The 15,234-nt window shown below is 42.3% G+C and overlaps 1 protein-coding gene and 1 long non-coding RNA gene across 7 annotated transcripts in view; one reads left to right on the top strand and one right to left on the bottom strand.

The window, feature by feature from the left end:
• frya (furry homolog a (Drosophila)) overlaps positions 1-15,234 on the top strand; it is a 190,521-nt gene that overhangs the window by 21,976 nt on the left and 153,311 nt on the right. The window lies entirely within an intron of this gene.
• Positions 952-1,789, bottom strand: LOC109615354. Its single transcript, XR_002196348.2, has 2 exons — positions 1,489-1,789; positions 952-1,171 (listed from the first exon to the last, which is right to left on the bottom strand). It is a non-coding gene; the product is annotated as an uncharacterized LOC109615354 (long non-coding RNA).

Below are 15,234 nucleotides of genomic sequence, written 5' to 3'. Positions count from 1 at the left end.
AGCCTAAAATGGGAATAGGCTGAGCTACCTCTGTGTGAAACTATTCTACACTTGAAATTGGAACCCTCTGTAATCTATCTATTGCAATAATTCCATAGCCATTCTTATGTATGGGAGCACGTTGTGTAAAGAAAAGTTGTATTTGTAGGTTGTAGTATGACTCCCTACTTGTTTAATAATGGGAAATTAAGTTTCAAGGTTTATTTGTCAAATGCACCGAACAACACAGCGTCCCAACAAGTACGTAGTGAGAATTAATTAAGAGTATATAAGCAAACATGTAGCTAGACAGAAAGTAATAATAAAATAAAGCAACAATACACATAACACTGTACACTAGCAGCAGTTAACAAAAGAAGAGTACTGCAAACTAGCAGCAATCTGGGTAGAATTTTATGGAGATTATATAGAATTGCTTCTATATTATTGGAAATGTGCAGACCACAAATTACAAATGTATATTACAATGTGTAAACAGAAAATAAAATTTACAAATGAATGTAACATCCACAAACAAATGTCTCATGATTTGAAAATACAAAACACAATCCACAAATATATTTCACTACCCATAAATGAACTCCTTTCTATTTTTACCTCAAAGCAAGGATTTGAATATATGAAAAATTATCCCTCACACATTTGAACAGTAAATTCAAAGGTAAAGCCCATAGTCATTATTTGTTTATTAATACTGGAACTAGAAAATATTTTGGTAAACAGCCAAAATAACCAAACTTGTATTACTTCTGGACCTAACTGTACCTTTGTATGCCTATACTTTGCAGTGTGCCTAACAACAGCCCTTAACTGTGATATACGTTGTATATAGCCTACTATAAACCCTGCGTACTGTAAATGTCATTAGGTTGTATTTCAAAAAACGTAACCACACAAGTATTTTATACATTACAATCAGTATGGTATATAAATAAATCAAAATCAGCTAGGTCACGTGGTGGTCCAAATGAAGCTGGCAGGTTTATTTAAGATGGATACATGCACATTGCATATGCCTGCATTTTGTTGTATTTGCTTGAACACTAACACTGTAGATGCTAGAGTGTCAACAAGAATGCTGAACCGTCAAGACATCATTCCATGTTGTCTGAACTTCGGTTGAAATAGTTGTGTGACGTAGAGCTGAACTAGGAGCAATTGTCGTTATCATCTAGGCAAAGAATGAAACAATGAAATTACTATGCGAGAGCTACAAGGAAAACTATCACAACATAGGATGTCTGGCTGGCTAGCTAACAAATTACTTTGACAAGGATTAATACATTCGGCTGAGAGAGTGACACATGTCCCTACAGTGTTGCTACTCTATCTAGTAATGAAGCCAATACCCGGTTAACTAGCTAGGAGCATAGCGATACAGTGCTAGATTTTAGTTATACACAAAACGTCAAAAGTCAAGTGTACAAATAGCTAGTTGGTTAGAGTAGATATCAAACCCTTCCAATAACGTTTTTATAAACAGCTTACCAGTTTTCTGCATAGTTGCAGTTTTCACCTGGAAAGATCAGACTTCGTAGCTTTTGAACCAAGACCTGGCGTAAGCAATAGTATTTGGTTGCAGTACTGGAGACTGCAGTTTCAGGAGTGCAGTTCTAGGACCGCAGTTTTGGGCCCTCGTTATTCGCGATGACAGCGCCCCCTGGCGAATTGGATTACCGGAAGGCAGTATTCGACCCAAGCCGGAGGCTGCTGTTTCAGGACCGCATTTCTAGGACCCTAGATTTTCACGACAGTGACAACACACTTGATGAGGCTGTGGAGGCTTTCTCAGGATATGTGATTTTATTTGAGGAGACAATTATACCCACAAAGAAAAGTATAATATTTGAAAATATGTTCAAATTATAAACCTTGGATAATCAGAGGTGGGGGACTCGAGTCACATGACTTGACTCGAGTCTGACTCAAGTCACAATTTTCAGGACTTGTGACTTGCTTGATTAAAGTATGAAAATGACTTGACTTGACTTTGACTTGAGAACAAGTTACTTGAGACTTGACTTGAAGTGGAAGACTCGACAATGACTTGAACTTATAATAAACAAACAGAAATAAAATTATTTTACATGTTGTGACATCAGCACCACTAATCAGCGTATGTGCCTTTAACGCTGCACAATTCAAACCGCGCAAAACATGGCAGACAGTAACGTTAGTCGAGCTCCACAAATAGTATCGTTTGGATACAAAGACGTTGAACTGGACCGTATGAATAAAAAAAGATTTGCCAGATGCAAAATATGCAACAACGTCAAATTTCATTCGTTATTTTAAGAACCACAAGGAAAGGTAAGAAATAAATCTCTTTATATTCAGTTTCACTCTATTACGATTAAGTTACTAATGTAATTAATTAATCTTTTGTTTGTCATAATTTGGCCTTGGTTGCATATTATGTTTGGGTTTTTTTCTTGTTAGAAATGTGACCATTATCATTACTGAATACGTCTGGTAAATAGATGTAAGGGAATTTGACTATAACAGTGGCATAGCCTGAATTGTAATGTTGATGGGCATCTTAAAATGAGCGGGCATGTATATTATTACACGTGGGCTATAATGTCTGTATTAAATGTGCGCATTTTCAAGTGTTTGTGGACTGCGTGTGGAAACTAAAAAGCATTGTGCTTACACCATAACAGTTAACTTTACTGCATGAAAGGCTAACATGGAGGCGCCAATGTGATTACTAGCACCTAAACATTTCGAATATGTTATTTTTTTTACTCATACAGACAAGAATAATTACTGCGTAATTACATATTAGGCAGTTTTTCAGTCACAATAATTAGTTTATAAGGTTGTTATTATTAGCCCTTATTACATGGATTGGCTGAATTCCAGTGCAGAATGCGTGTTATTTCTTGATAACAGACCGTTGCCATGAAAAACAGCGCGTTGCTATGGACGCAGCATGATTCTAACCAGAGACGGAACGGACTATTTTCTTCAGAGGAAGCTCGTTTTTAAATCAATAAATTCCTTTTGAAATCAATATTTTGCCATGTAATAAGCGGGATAAGGTATAGCAAGGCTGTTGTTATAGCGAATTCAACCCCTTCAGGCTGATTCAAGATCCCTCCGCTTCGTCCCCCCAAAAAATTGTACGGCGGAGGAAAAAAATATTTGATTTTGAAATCGAGCTTCGCACCGAGCGCACGTCAGAAACAGAGGACAGTGTTTGTGTGTGTGTTCATCTCTTTAGTACTGTGACTTGAAACTTATAAGGACTCGACTTGACTTGCTTAGGGTGAACCCTTGACTTGACTTGCTTGATTTATCTGAACTGTGACTTGAGACTTGACTCAAGACTTGATGGTTAAGACTTGAGACTTGCTTGGACTTGACCAGGGGCGTTTCCAGCATTGAAGGACATCCGGGGCTTAGCCCAGAGCATTTTATGCAAATACAGGGATCACTCGAAGAGTTTTTTTTTATTACAGTAACACTTTACTTTCAGTCAAAATAAATCTTTAACATTATATTCAAGGCAGGCTAACATCCTCTCAGTGCTCAACTGAGCATAACCTTTGTTTTGGATATGGAAAACATAACCATTGCTCAACTGAGCATGATAACAATATACAGTACATCTTTACATTATGCTCATACACTATTCAACTCTTGCTGTCTATCTGGTATGTCCTTCTATCCATCCATCCATCCATCTTCTTCCGCTTATCCGGGGCCGGGTCGCGGGGGCAGCAGTCTAAGCAGGGATGCCCAGACTTCCCTCTCCCCAGACACTTCCTCTAGCTCTTCCGGGGGGACACCGAGGCGTTCCCAGGCCAGCCGGGAGACATAGTCCCTCCAGCGTGTCCTAGGTCTTCCCCGGGGTCTCCTCCCGGTGGGACGGGACCGGAACACCTTCCCAGGAAGGCGTTCCGGAGGCATCCGAAAAAGATGCCCAAGCCACCTCAGCTGACCCCTCTCGATGTGGAGGAGCAGTGGCTCTACTCTGAGCTCCTCCCGGGTGACCGAGCTTCTCACCCTAAAGGATCACCCAGCCACCCTGCGGAGAAAGCTCATTTCGGCCGCCTGTATCCGGGATCTTGTCCTTTCGGTCATGACCCAAAGCTCATGACCATAGGTGAAAGAAGGAACGTAGATTGACTGGTAAATCGAGAGCTTCGCCTTGCGGCTCAGCTCTTTCTTCACCACGACAGACCGATACATCGACTGCATTACTGCAGAAGCTGCACCGATCCGTCTGTCAATCTCCCGTTCCATCCTTCCCTCACTCGTGAACAAGACCCCTAGATACTTAAACTCCTCCACTTGAGGCAGGCACTCTCCACCAACCTGAAGTGGGCAAGCCACCCTTTTCCGACTGAGGACCATGGCCTCGGATTTGGAGGTACTGATTTTCATCCCCACCGCTTCACACTCGGCTGCAAACCGTCCCAGTGCATGCTGAAGGTCCTGGTTAGAAGGGGCCAACACGACAACATCATCTGCAAAGAGCAGAGACGAAATCGTGTGGTCCCCAAACCTGACACCCTCCGGCCCCTGGCTGCGCCTAGAAATTCTGTCCATAAAAATTACAAACAGAACCGGTGACAAACCGGTGGACCCCATATTCCCCAAGCACCCTCCACAAGATGCCGCGAGGGACACAGTCGAATGCCTTCTCCAAATCCACAAAACACATGTGGATTGGTTGGGCAAACTCCCATGAACCCTCCAACACCCCGTAGAGGGTATAGAGCTGGTCCAGTGTTCCACGGCCCGGACGAAAACCACACTGTTCCTCCTGAATCCGAGGTTCTACTATCGGCCGTATTCTCCTCTCCAGAACCCTGGCATAGACTTTCCCGGGCAGGCTGAGAAGTGTGATCCCCCTATAGTTGGAACACACCCTCCGGTCCCCCTTCTTAAAAAGAGGGACCACCACCCCGGTCTGCCATCCCAGAGGCACTGTCCCCGACCGCCACGCGATGTTGCACAGGCGTGTCAACCAAGACAGCCCCACAACATCCAGAGACTTGAGGTACTCAGGGCGGATCTCATCCACCCCCGGTGCCTTGCCACCGAGGAGTTTCTTGACCACCTCTGTGACTTCAGCCCGGGTGATGGACGAGTCCACCTCTGAGCCCTCATCCTCTGCTTCCTCAATGGAAGACATGTCAGCGGGATTGAGGAGATCCTCGAAGTACTCCTTCCACCGCCCGACGACATCCTCAGTTGAGGTCAACAGCTGCCCACCTCTACTGTAAACAGCGTTGGTAGGGCACTGTTTCCCTCTCCTGAGGCGCCGGATGGTTTGCCAGAATCTCTTCGAGGCCAGCCGATAGTCCTTCTCCATGGCCTCACCGAACTCCTCCCAGGCCCGAGTTTTTGCCTCCACAACCACCCGGGCTGCAGCCCGCTTGGCCTGTCGGTACCCGTCAGCTGCCTCAGGAGTCCCACAAGCCAACCAGGCCTGATAGGACTCCTTCTTCAGCTTGACGGCATCCCTTACTTCCGGTGTCCACCACCGGGTTCGGGGATTGCCGCCTCGACAGGCACCGGAGACCTTACGGCCACAGCTCCGAGCGGCCGCTTCGACAATGGCGGTGGAGAACATGGTCCACTCGGACTCAATATCTCCAACCTCCCTCGGGATCCAGTCGAAGCTCTGCCGGAGGTGGGAGTTAAAGATCTCTCTGACAGGAGACTCGGCCAGACGTTCCCAGCAGACCCTTACAGTACGCTTGGGCCTGCCGAGTCTGTCCAGCTTCCTCCCCCGCCATCGGATCCAACTCACCACCAGGTGGTGATCAGTTGACAGCTCCGCCCCTCTCTTCACCCGAGTGTCCAAGACATACGGCCGCAGGTCAGATGAGACGACAACAAAGTCGATCATCGACCTGCGGCCTAGGGTGTCCTGGTGCCACGTGCACTGATGGACACCCTTATGTTTGAACATGGTGTTCGTTATGGACAAACTGTGACTAGCACAGAAGTCCAATAACTGAACACCACTCGGGTTCAGATCAGGGGGGCCGTTCCTCCCAATCACGCCCCTCCAGGTGTCACTGTCGTTGCCCACGTGGGCGTTGAAGTCCCCCAGTAGAACAATAGAGTCCCCAGTCGGAGCACTTTCCAGCACCCCTCCCAGAGACTCCAAGAAGGTCGGGTACTCTGCACTGCCGTTCGGCCCGTAGGCACAAACAACAGTGAGAGACCTATCCCCGACCCGTAGGCGCAGGGAAACGACCCTCTCGTTCACCGGGGTAAACTCCAACACATGGCGGCAGAGCTGGGGAGCTATGAGCAAACCCACACCAGCCCGCCGCCTCTCACCATGGGCAACTCCAGAGTGGTGAAGAGTCCATCCTCTCTCAAGGAGTGTGGTTCCAGAGCCCAAGCCGTGCGTAGAGGTGATCCAGACTACCTCTAATCGGAACCTCTCAACCTCACGCACTAACTCAGGTTCCTTCCCCGCCAGCGAGGTGACATTCCACGTCCCTAGAGCCAGTTTCCGTGTCCAGAGATCGGGTTGTCTAGGCCCCTGCCTTCGACTGCCGCCCGATCCTCCTTGCACCGGCCCCTTATGGTCCCTCCTGTGGGTGGTGAGCCCACGGGAGGGCGGCCCCACGTTACCCGTTCGGGCTGAGCCCGGCCGGGCCCCATGGGGGAAGGCCCGGCCACCAGGCGCTCGCATTCGAGCCCCAACCCCGGGCCTGGCTCCGGGGTGGGGCCCCGGCTGCGCCATACCGGGCGACGTCACGGTACTCAAAATTGTATTCTTCATTAAGGGGTTTTGAACCGCTCTTAGTCTGACCCGTCGCCTAAGACCTGTTTGCCTTGGGAGACCCTACCAGGGGCATATAGCCCCAGACAACATAGCTCCTAGGGTCACTCGGGTACTCAAACCCCTCCACCACGTTAAGGTGTCCTTCTATATTTGTTATATTACTCTCTCATCCACCTGCTTTTGTCTTTCTCATCACTTGCTTTTGTCTTTCACATCACCTGCTGTAGTCTTTCACATCACCTGTTGTAGTCTTTCACATCACCTGTTGTGTACACACAACTATGCCTAGGTTTCTCATTTGTAATGCATCTGTACTACAAGTTAACTTTTAAGTATACTAGTAGTAGTTTACCATTTTAATACAAGTAGTATTTTTTGTTTATGAAAGTACACACTGAAGTGTAATTTCAGTAAACTATTAGTTTAGTAGTGTATACTGCTAGCCCTGCTCAAAAATCCAGCTAAAACCAGCCTAAGCTGGTTGGCTGGTCTTAGCTGGTTTAAGATGGTCTCCCAGCCTGGCCTAGCTGGTTTTAGCTGGTCTTCCAGCCTGGCCTAGCTGGTTTTAGCTGGTCTTCCAGCCTGACCAGCTAAGACAAGCTAAAAAATGTTCAAAACCCCCCTAAAACCAACCTGATATACCAGCTACTTCCAGCTTAAACCAGCTAAAACCAGCCAACCACCTTAGGCTGGTTTTAGCTGGATTTTTCAGCAGGGAGTATACTTGCAAGTCAACATAAAAATATACTTATAGTTCACTATTTTGTATTATGTTTGCACTTGCACAGTATACTATTATGTTTAAATGTAGATATTTTTTTATAAAAAAAAAGATTTATTTTCATTAGAAAAAAAACTTTAACTGTACCTTAATTTTAAAAACATTTCATTAGCTTCATGTTGCATTTTTTTTAATCAAAACTTGATTGTTGGTAACTTTCATAAAGAAAGGCAACATTTTAAACAAAAAAAGTTAAAGACTACACCTTGATCAGATTCAGAACGGATTCAGAATAATAATAAAAAACACAGATGGAGTAGATCGAGTCCAAAGTCCAAACCTTCACAGACAGTTGTTATAGGCTATTTGTGGGTTAACTTACCCTTCATTTCATTTGGTAATATTAAGCGTTTTTTTTTTTACTTTTGATTTACACACTGTTTAATGATTGATGATGATGATCACATTATTTTATATTTGATTGAGCAATCTTCTATCACTTGCTTGCTAGTATCATACTAATATCAGATGCTACTAGTAACATACAAGTGATGCTAGTAGCCTAATAACTAGCTACAGTAGTTAACAAATAGACATACAGTGAAAGACAGCCAGAAGATGATCTTTAGATTTAAAGGATAAAAAACTGAATTAATTTCTTACCCACTGACTTCTTTCCAAAGAATCCCCAAAGTCTTGTTTGCTTCATTTTTCATTTCCCGCTCGCTGTCTGTCGTTATTAAATCGCACGCTCAGACACTTGACTTTGCTACTAGGCTAGCCCCTTCCCTACCTGCTACATATTCAAAAGGGAGGAAGAAACGGCAGCAAAGTAATGTAGGCCTATATGGCTAGATTATTTTTAAGGTATATTTTTACAGGCTGTATGCAGTACGTGCAAAGCCAAAGCGCAACGAAATAGGACAACTTATGATTTCGCGGGTTTACATAGGCTTAAAAAAAAAGGCTTAAAATCTCATTCGAGATTCGGGGCTACACTCAAAACATCCGGGGCTGAAGCCCCGGCAAAATCGGCTGGCGCCGCCCCTGGACTTGACCATGTGTGACTTGTCCCCATCTCTGTGGATAATTAAAGAACTTAAAATAACATAACAGTAGAAACAAGTGTACATATTCCATAGGTGTCAAGATCCAGTGTCATTTGATTCAAGGTAAATGAAGTAAGCAAATTAAGGAAGCTAAATGGTCTAAAGAAAATGTGGAGAATACATTTCAATGTGTACAGATATGTGATCCCGGAGAGGCCTCAAAACATTGTCTAGGACTACAGAGAACCACTGTAAACCCTGCAACATGAGCACTGATGGGATTAACTTCACCAAAGAGCGAAATTTAACAAAGCATCAGGTCCTCATAACATCAGTAATAAGCTCCTGAAGACCTGCTAAAAAAAATCTTTTGTAAGGAATGTAATTATCATACTGTGGATAAATACATTCCTTACACACACACACAGGGTTCTGTCATCTCCCCGGTCAATGTACATATGCAACATATGTATTCTGTGATGTATTTCATTATCTTATTATATGCTATATTACAGTACATCCCTCGTATCCGCGAGGGATCGGTTCTGCGAACCCTCGCGGATGTGGAAAATCACGGGTAAGTGACACAAATGGCGGATAAGTATTAATTCAACACAATCGCATCTAGGAAAACAACATATCGTGCCTTTCCATACACTGCTTTCCCAATGCAACCTGTGGAGAGAATTTTAACAATTGTATGCACTAGGCTAAATGTGTAAATTTAAACAGAATAATAAACTGTTATTCCCAGGTTGCATCGACGTCACTGTTGCCATCACAGACACAGATATTAATGCAAGTTTAAGGGATAATCGAGGGATGATCGCAAATAATTTTTCATATATTCAAATCCTTGCTTTTAGATACAAGTAGAAACTAGCTTATTTATGGGTAGTGAAATATATTTGTGGGTCGTGTTTGTATTTGCAGATCATGAGACATCTCCATTGAATTTGAACATTTAGATATCGCAAATATTGCAGTAATATACATTAGTGTAAACCAGCAGCAATTGGTAGAATTATTGAACATTATAGATACAGTAGGGAGAACAAGTATTTGATACACTGCCGATTTTGCAGGTTTTCCCACTTACAAAGCATGTAGAAGTCTGTAATATTTATCATAGGTACTCTTCAAGTGTGAGTGGCGGAATCTAAAACAAAAATCCAGAAAATCACATTGTATGATTTTTAAGTAATGAATTTGCATTTTATTGCATGACATAAGTATTTGATACATCAGAAAAGCAGAACTTAATATTTGGTACAGAAACCTTTGTTTGCAATTATAGAGATCATACGTTTCCTGTAGTTCTTGACCAGGTTTGCACACACTGCAGCAGGGATTTTGGCCCACTCTTCCATACAGACCTTCTCCAGATCCTTCAGGTTTTGGGGCTGTCGCTGGGCAACACAGACTTTCAGCTCCCTCCAAAGATGCTCTATTGGGTTCAGGTCTGGAGACTGGCTAGGCCACTCCAGGACCTTGAGACCCAGCCACGACCTATCTTTAATGCTCTTACTGAGGGAAGGAGGTTGTTGGCCAAGATCTCGCGATACATGGCCCCATCCATCCTACCCTCAATACGGTGCAGTCGTCCTGTCCCCTTTGCAGAGAAGCATCCCCAAAGAATGATGTTTCCACCTCCATGCTTCACGGTTGGGATGGTGTTCTTGGGGTTGTACTCATCCTTCTTCTTCCTCCAAACACGGTGAGTGGAGTTTAGACCAAAAAGCTCTATTTTTGTCTCATCAGACCACATGACCTGCTCCCATTCCACCTCTGGATCATCCAGATGGTCATTGGCAAACTTCAGACGGGCCTGGACATGCGCTGGCTTGAGCAGGGGGATCTTACGTGCGCTGCAGGATTTTTATCCATTATGGCATAGTGTGTTACTAATGGTTTTCTTTGAGACTGTGGTCCCAGCTCTCTTCAGGTTATTGAAGAGAACTTCTTACATTTTCTAATAATTGTCCCAACAGTTGTTGCCTTCTCACCAAGCTGCTTGCCTATTGTCCTGTAGCCCATCCCAGCCTTCTGCAGGTCTACAATTTTATTCCTGATGTCTTTACACATCTCTCTGGTCTTGGCCATTGTGGAGAGGTTGGAGTCTGTTTGATTGAGTATGTGGAAAGGTGTCTTTTATACAGGTAACAAGTTCAAACAGGTGCAGTCAATACAGGTAATGAGTGGAGAACAGCAGGGCTTCTTAAAGAAAAACTAACAGGTCTGTGAGAGCCGGAATTCTTACTGGTTGGTAGGTGATCAAATAAATGTATATTAATTATTTAAAAATCATACAATGTGATTTTCTCTTTTAAAAAGAGTAGTTTAAACTAGCAGCAATTTTGGTAGTAGGATTGAGTATTATAGGTACGGCAGTATTGCAGTAATATACATAAACATTTTCACTAGCATACATTTGAAAGAGTAGGATGGTGTAGTATGTACCATATGGTAGAAGCATTGACTATTATAGATAGATAATATGCTTATGATTTATACTGTATATTAGTTAAGGGTTTCCATGTAGCACTGCAGTCTCTCATTCAAAGTGCCAAACTGTCCACTATAGTCTAGGTTGAAACGTGAATCACTTCCTATTTGGATGTGCATGGAGTCTTGACAGAGAAGGGCGTTGCATTGATGCATAAGTCCAAGGAACTTCTAAGCCTATGGGGCATAGCTGCAATAAGACTGGGTCGTCGGAAAATGAGGAGGGGAGAAAAGAGATGGGAAAAACAAAGAATATATAAAATAAAGGGACATTAAACCTAGCATGGGTAAGTAACAGCAAGTAGCAGCCAAGCTCAACTTTCACTTCTTTAGGTCCATTCTTTGTCCTTTTCTTTTCTCATTTTTTTTAAGTTATATTTTTAAGATGTATAGTGTTAGAAACACTGTTCTAAATTAAGATAGGGGAGAGGGAGTCAAAGAGCAACATGAAGAATTCCAACCCGTGCCAACTTGTGAACCACTTGTTTTTTTGTTTGTTTAGTGTTTCAAATTTTTTCTCTCTCCATGCATTCCTCTCTTCCCACTTATCCATAGTTCTCATTTTCCATTGTGCTATTGGTCTTCACAAGAAATAATAAGAGTTTTTCCTGTGACGTTATCCTGGGGACTTAGACTACTGCTTGTTTTATATTCTACCTGATAATGAATTGCATTCACCTGATGTCCCAGGTCTAAATTTGTTAGTCTAGTGGGAGTAAAATCAGATAGTTGATGAATGGTGGCTGGAGAATGGCAGGAATGGTGCAAGCTAACAATCAGGCCATAGAGGTCAACATGTTGCAGCACAACAGTGGTGTGCATAATGGCATCTTGGAATGCAACCATACGGGGTTCCACTCCTACCAATATCAAAGTAGCAGCTCTAGTGAACATCAACAGTAGACAGTTGAAGTGTAAATATCATTGCCTTCTCCAACAAAAATCCAGTTAATTTATTTCAGTGCCCTTCACGCTGCAGACCTTAAACCAACAGGACATCTCATGGATGAGAAGTAATGGGCCACTGAAAATGTCTGTGTCCTTATTTCATGTGATTTTATAAAGCAATTCAAGCATTGAAACTACATTAGAAAATAATGCAGAAATAACAGTGACATTCCAACTTTGGAAGGGTTTAGTGGTTGCAATGCCAGTTCAAGTCCTGTGGGTGGCCAGTAACAAAATGTAAATAAATGTGTGCACTCGCTATTGCCAGTTTTCTTTTTGGTTCAACACTGATTTAGGGGTTTTAAAGAAATTTGTTTACTAATTTGTACCCTCTGGAATACAGTATTTACATTCTGTTGGTGTTTTATGGTATATGTGGACCCATATTCATAAAAAGTTTAGTAACTGATTTCTGATCATTTTTACGATTTGCTTTCCTATCCTATAAATATAGGTGCTGGAAGAGGCTAAAAGTGAAAGCTCTTAAACATGTATGTTGTCTCATTGGACAACTGACCTTACTGGCCAGTATTTCACAACATTGATCTCTTATGGATGAGACAGACTGGAGCAGGTGGGAGTGATGTTAGCTGCAGGTTCAGGTTTCAGGTTTAGCCACATGTCAAAGGAGGATGCTGTTACTACAGGATGTTTACCAAGACAAGGGTTTTTCTTAACTTCAACTCCTTGCCCATTTTCCTTTAAAAACATTTTAGCCTTGACCTGATTTTTATGTTTTTGAATGGAAACTTTAAAGTTGTAGAAATTCTGTGCAACCTCCAACAAACATTTATCTTGATAACTAAAGCTGTACCTACTTATAGTTACAGTTTTGGACTGTAGCCATTATGCTATTGTGGCTATTTGATCATAACATACATTAGGCATGCCAAGAGTGCCCTTCCAACAAAAGCAATATAGCAAATCCCATATAATATTCACATAGAGGTAGTATATTAAGTCCTACAGTGTATTATCAACATGTGGTGTTCAATTCAGGCCTGCATTCCAAGATCTTTTAAATATTTTTTTTTTAAATACAGGTTGAAATTAAGAATTTTTTCTTAATCTGTATCACCAAAATGTACATTTCAATTGGATTGTCTTGTTCAAAAAACCAGTTTACAACATAAAATGCCTTATTATTACAATAGGGCCTAGATTCACATTTTGAAGGCAGCATTGATGGCCAATAATTGCCTGTAGTTTCACATCATCCAGGAGCCTTGTGAACCAGCCACAAATAAATAGACAAATCCTCTTTCTCCTGTGCACGTACTTTATACCACTGCGGCTTGGATTTAATTTCAGCCTACAACACCTTGACAACACCTTGACACATATCACTGTCAAGGTGTAATTTGGAGTAATGAGACCAAAATAGAGCTTTATGGTCACAACCATAAGCGCTATGGTTTGGAGAGGGATCAACAAGGCCTATATTGAAAAGAATACCATCCCCACTGTGAAGCATTGTTCCATTTAAGAGGAATACATTTTTCATTTGGTGCTGCATTGCAATAGCCTATAACTTTTATTTTGAGTAGGCCTATTGGCTGTTTTATTCGATTTGTGGGAATAAGCAAACCTATTTTATGTTCTATTCATTTTCATTCAGTGAGAATTTCTGAAATGTATTGTCAATTTGGTCAAATTACAAATAAGCCAACGAGTGATAACGCAGTAGCTCATTCAAAAACATTAAGCTTCTCTAGGTCGTAAAAGTGAGCATCTTTAAATGGATCAGCATATTGTAGTGATTGGTAAAATATGCAATGTTGAATGTTGCTTTACACACATGTACTTGCACATGGGGCTATTGTTCGTCTTGTTTTCAAACTGGACGGATATGCCCACAGAAAGGGCTATGTTTTGCAACCTATTGGTTCTAATAATTTTTGGATACAGCTACAGGCTGTAGGGTTTTGACGCTTGCTACATCCGTAGCCTATAAGCATACGATGTTGCAGGAAACAATTTGCGCATTCCTTTAGGCTATTCATATTTCTATTGACACGATTTTTCCCATGTGTTTCAGTTGACATTCCTCTACCAGATTTTCTGAAATAGCATGGTATTTCTTAAATTCATCCGCTAGGCTGTGCATACACATGGGTTGAAATTTGCATAGAGTTTCCCGTCAAGTTCAACATTGATAAATGCAAAATTTTGTGTCAAAACTGGCGCATGCATGGTTGACACACATATTTGTGCGTATGCACGATTGATACATGAGACCCCAGGGTTTTTCCTGAAAGACAGGAAATCAGGGCGGACACCTCACGTTCTGCTGCTGTGGTGGCGGGTGTAGAAAAGTACAATTCTAGCTGTAAAAGGAAACCCAGGCAGCGGGATGCCGCCCTGTCATACACCCTCGGTAGGGATAGGTGTAACGTTCCTATACCACCCGGAGCGACAGGGGCGGTTGCTGGACTTCACCTGGTCGCCTGGTCGACAACTGGTGACGTCGACTGCTGGAGCTGTTGCGGGCCAGAAGGGGGAGCTGATTCAGAGGGAGACCTGACAATTGCTAGCATTCCTGATGAAATTCACCATGTTTAGGCTATAAGTAATATTGACCATGTTTAATAAGTAAAAAAAATTCTAGTATACAACTCATTTCTCAAATTATTATGAATATAAAGAAAAATTTTGAACTAATAGGGCATGCTCTGTGAAGTTGAATATTGTGTGTATGCGCAGGCTGGCTTTTCATCTGCTCAACAATCCTGGAGGAGGTGAGAACAGCTTGTTGTGAACATCACTCTTTGCATTCTCTTTGCTCACTCATTGTCTCTATCTTAAAATTCTTTTGAATAGAAAACCTGGGGTTCCCTTCGGTTAAACTGTCTCTGTCAATGGGCTTTGAGCAGGAGGCAGGGTAGCAGAAAAAAGATGCAAGGAGTATGCAATTGCAATAGGGCCAAGTAGTACAGTAAAGTTGTCTTTAGTATTTTTATTTATTTTTATTTGGACACATGGATTTTCGAGCAAAATTACTGAATTAATGAAATGAAGTACAATTTCTTTATGTGGAAATTGTTAATACACCGCTACCGTAAAATGGCAAAAATTCTATCAGGTGCACCAACACAGTACAAATCGTTATAAAAAATAACCAGAGATTTACTTGGGATGGCCCAGTTAAAATAAACTAAATTACAGTATCCTTATCCAGACCAAGGTTGTCAACCCCATATTTTTACCAATAGATAAAATGGCTAGAATCAAAATCAAGTGCACAAAAACAG

The sequence above is a fragment of the Esox lucius genome, chromosome 1, assembly GCF_011004845.1.
Source record: "Esox lucius isolate fEsoLuc1 chromosome 1, fEsoLuc1.pri, whole genome shotgun sequence".
NCBI lineage: Eukaryota > Metazoa > Chordata > Actinopteri > Esociformes > Esocidae > Esox > Esox lucius.
Note: the sequence above shows the minus strand (reverse complement) of the source record. Positions and strands in the feature narration are given on the sequence as shown.